The sequence below is a fragment of the Brienomyrus brachyistius genome, chromosome 14 (genome assembly GCF_023856365.1).
Source record: "Brienomyrus brachyistius isolate T26 chromosome 14, BBRACH_0.4, whole genome shotgun sequence".
NCBI classification, from domain to species: domain Eukaryota; kingdom Metazoa; phylum Chordata; class Actinopteri; order Osteoglossiformes; family Mormyridae; genus Brienomyrus; species Brienomyrus brachyistius.
The window spans coordinates 8,305,912-8,310,898 of NC_064546.1; positions in this window are offsets into that span (position 1 = coordinate 8,305,912).

Below are 4,987 nucleotides of genomic sequence, written 5' to 3' on the forward strand. Positions count from 1 at the left end.
CTTGAGCGGGACAGAACTCGGTACAGGATACCTTTGACAGTGGAGCACTGCGTTACTGTTACGTTATGGAGGCTCTCGACTAACACAGAATCCTGTTCTATCTCACACCTCTTTGGCCTCTCCACTGCGTGGATGATAATCCATGAAATAGTTTCTACCATTTTACATGTACTTAAATCATGCTTCATCAAAGTCCCAAAAGGAACTGTCAAGAAAGCAGAGCAGCGTCTCTACTTTACACGGAAGCTGAGAAAAGCTCACTTCCCATCACCCATCCTCACAACATTTTACAGGGGAACTATCGAGAGCATCCTGAGCAGCTGCATCAGGGTCTGGTTTGTGAACTGTATTGCCTCAAATCACAAGACTGTACAGCTGAGAAGATCAAAATCTCTCCACCCTCCCTTGCTGTCATTCACACCACTTCTTGCATCCAGAAAGCCACAAACATTCTAAATGACCCCACCCACCCTTCACATTATTTTTTCACCTTCCTATTGTCTGGAAAAGGGTACCAGAGCATTCAGGCCTTCACAACCAGACTCAGAAACCGTTTCTTTCCCTCACTACTGAACTCTCAGGTACTGATCTGATAAAATACACAACATACGCACACACATTACCATTATTATTTGACTTCTATTTACTATCTTATTATAACCATGTTTACAATTACTTTTACTTTTTTATTGTTACCCCATTGCACAACCAAACTGCACCTTACTCGTATCATTATTGGGTTTACTGTGCTGTTTGTTTTTTTTGGTGTCAGTTGTCCTGTTTTGCACAATTTTAGCACAGCATACACTTAGCGGTGCTAGGCTGTTATGTGTTATGTAGCACCTTGGTCCAAGAGTAACGCTGTTGCTTTTTAAACTGTACTGTTTTCAGTTACGTATGGTTTAAAATTTAAATATAGACCTACTTGACTTGAAATTAACAAAATACAAAATTGTACTAGCATAGATATTAACCAACAATATGAAATGATGAAATTGCTAGTTATTCCCCAAATGTAATCAAAATAGAATCAATTATTTATCCCAGAGATGGTACCCCATGTCCGACATTCTTCACGTCTATCTTCCTGACCTAGCAATCTTTGATGGGGAAGACCTTGCTAACTAAGTGGTTGATTTTCCCACCAACCCCTTAAGTCAAAAAAGTTATGTGCATTTGAGTTAGATGTGTTCTCCCCTCATCAACACAGTCACATTCACTGCATTTAACCTGAAAAAGAGTGGCCATGCAAGAGGTATAATTTATTTATCGAGCAAGAAAATGGGATTTGCTCCTTGCGCACCTTCAATGATTTTTGAATCAAGCAAAACAAAGAACATGGCCTATTTAATTTATAATGTGAACTTAGCTGTAAATCCAGAAACCCTTTTTATTTTGAAAATGAAAGCATGGCAGTAACTTACTTTTACTTATATTCTCACAATCATGAGACTCCTTTAACAAAAAAATGACACAGTCCAATAAAGTGTTTGAATTTTGTGCAGAGCAAACAACATTACCTTAACTTATGGGTATATTAAAATTATATAATGTATAGCTCAGATTTAATGATCTCGCAACCATTTTCCCCAAATACGTACTTCAGTCACAGTTTTTAGATCAACTAACAAAAAACTAGATAAAAAGTTCTTTCTAGTCTTTCTAGGTCTTGCAAGTAATCCACAATTGACAATTAGTATAAATAGTTAATTACTTCCTTTCTGTATTGTCAATTGTTTTATTCCACAAATGTATAAGTACCCCAGAGGCAAAATATATTGTGAGTCTGAAACCAAACTAATTTGAAGAATTAGAAAAAACTATATAGATTGTGCAGCATGCATGGTTGGCTGACCTTTTCTGGTGACATAAGTATGCTGTTATCAGATATGTCAAGGATTGTAAACTGACTTTTCAGTATGCTTAATCATACTGCGAGTGACAGCACGAGCTCCATTGTCCCATTTGTCAAGCATCTTGCCTCTGAGTATGCTCCATGGCAGCAGGCTTTGCAGCACTGTTGGAAAAAGGTGAGGTCAAAATTTGTAAGGGTTATTTGTGTCCCCAGCTGAATCTAGAACCAGCAGCTGCAGCCATAACTGAACCTCATGATTATGGAAAATGGCTGCCTGCAGATTCAATCCTTTATCTGCAGTGGCACATATCCACAATGGAATTGTGCATGTTCCAATAGCGAACATGGGTACCATAGATGTAACATTATTACCACGTACTGTTCTGTGTGTGGTGAGTCTGTATTCTCTATGCAAGAAGGCAGTTTAGGTTGCACAAACCTAATATGTCATAAGATCTCTTTGTCATGCCTGTTCACCCTTGATACAGACATATTTCACTATCAGACTACAATGTGAATGGTGTGTGAGTGTGCCTTGTGATGGGTTAGTGACCTATCCTGGGTTGTTCCCCCATCCTGGTTTGTTCCCTGCCTTGTACCCATGGCCTCTGGGATGGACTCCAGACCCCCCACCACTGTGAATACGACAAGCGGCCACAGACATTGAATGGATAGATGGACTACAATACAATTAAGTCTCACATCTGCCAGCTGTTGGACAGTCAATTTATTAGGGAGAGCAGCAGACCATACACCATTCGTGAAAAAGATGGCACACTCCATGTGTGTGTGCACCACCATTGAATATCAAGACATGCTGAGACGCCTTTCTGTTTAGAGGTGGTGTTGGCTCAGCTACAATAGGAGAGGTTAAGAGCAAAGATGGAGAAGTGTAATTTTTTTTCATCCAGAGGTAAAGTACCTGGGACATGTCATTTCCAGGGAGGGAGTTTCAGCTTACCTCACTGCATGCCCCTTCTGCATGTTGCCGAACTTGGCGGCAGCAAAACCAAGAGGGGTTCTGGGAGACCAGGCTTGGACAGAGAAAATTGAGACAGCTTCTAAGCCCTTAAGCTCCAATTTTAACATATTGTAACGGAGTTGGACTGTAGGGGGCGGCGGCACCCATAATGCATTGCTCCCACCGAGGGGGAGAATCTGTTTACCTGTGATTCCTGTTGTTGTTGTTTGTGTTGTTTGGGGGGGGAAGTTGTTAGTATTTGTTAATGTAATTGGGTTCTGGCATGTTTGGAAATGTGTTTGGGTGGTTTTTGTGTAAACGCACACAGGCTACCGTGGACGGGATCCTCGGTAGTACTGTGTATCTGGGCAGGGTTTTTGTGTGTCAAAGGGAGTGCGAGCAAGTAAGCTTATGGTAGAGTTTGCCCTTTGCTTGCCTTGGCTGTGCTTTTGTTCTGTTCTTTGCTGATGGAATAAAGCTCGGAGACTTCTCTCCTGTTGAGCAAAGTCCTCGACTGTCTCCATTACTCCCTGGTGGCGAAAACCCAGAAAACGCTACATTGGTGTCAGAAGTGGGATCATGGAGATTTCGACGCTCGAGGAAATCGAAGAGCTCATCCGGCGACTAGAAGGAGCCAGACCAAAGAAGAAGACTCCAAGGGGCACAGAGCATCAAAGGACAGCTGAGGGTCCTCCGGTGGGGTCTAGCGCATCTGGCCCGGCCTTCCGGCAGCTGAGCGCGCGCCGAGGGCCGGCAGAAGATGACGCCACTGAGCGGCCCCGACAGCCCAGCGGCTCGACGGTGAAACTTCCGCCGTACAAGGGTGACGAGCCGCCGGACTCCTTCCTGACCCAAGTGCGGCTGGCGTCGGAGTTCAATGGCTGGACTTCGGCAGAGACGGCGGTCCGGGTCGCGTTAACCCTGGAGGGGAAGGCGCTGCGGGTCCTGGACGATCTCCTGCCGCACGAACAGAGCTCGTGGCCCGCCATCAAGAGTGCCCTACAGCGCCGGTTTGGCCAGCGGGTTTGCCTGGAGGACGCCCGTGCCCAGCTAGTTGCCAAGCAACGCCGCGACGGTGAGACACTAGGCGCCTTCTCCTCTGACCTTCGATGGGGGCGATGGGGAAGACCTTGCTAACTAAGTGGTTGATTTTCCCACCAACCCCTTAAGTCAAAAAAGTTATGTGCATTTGAGTTAGATGTGTTCTCCCCTCATCAACACAGTCACATTCACTGCATTTAACCTGAAAAAGAGTGGCCATGCAAGAGGTATAATTTATTTATCGAGCAAGAAAATGGGATTTGCTCCTTGCGCACCTTCAATGATTTTTGAATCAAGCAAAACAAAGAACATGGCCTATTTAATTTATAATGTGAACTTAGCTGTAAATCCAGAAACCCTTTTTATTTTGAAAATGAAAGCATGGCAGTAACTTACTTTTACTTATATTCTCACAATCATGAGACTCCTTTAACAAAAAAATGACACAGTCCAATAAAGTGTTTGAATTTTGTGCAGAGCAAACAACATTACCTTAACTTATGGGTATATTAAAATTATATAATGTATAGCTCAGATTTAATGATCTCGCAACCATTTTCCCCAAATACGTACTTCAGTCACAGTTTTTAGATCAACTAACAAAAAACTAGATAAAAAGTTCTTTCTAGTCTTTCTAGGTCTTGCAAGTAATCCACAATTGACAATTAGTATAAATAGTTAATTACTTCCTTTCTGTATTGTCAATTGTTTTATTCCACAAATGTATAAGTACCCCAGAGGCAAAATATATTGTGAGTCTGAAACCAAACTAATTTGAAGAATTAGAAAAAACTATATAGATTGTGCAGCATGCATGGTTGGCTGACCTTTTCTGGTGACATAAGTATGCTGTTATCAGATATGTCAAGGATTGTAAACTGACTTTTCAGTATGCTTAATCATACTGCGAGTGACAGCACGAGCTCCATTGTCCCATTTGTCAAGCATCTTGCCTCTGAGTATGCTCCATGGCAGCAGGCTTTGCAGCACTGTTGGAAAAAGGTGAGGTCAAAATTTGTAAGGGTTATTTGTGTCCCCAGCTGAATCTAGAACCAGCAGCTGCAGCCATAACTGAACCTCATGATTATGGAAAATGGCTGCCTGCAGATTCAATCCTTTATCTGCAGTGG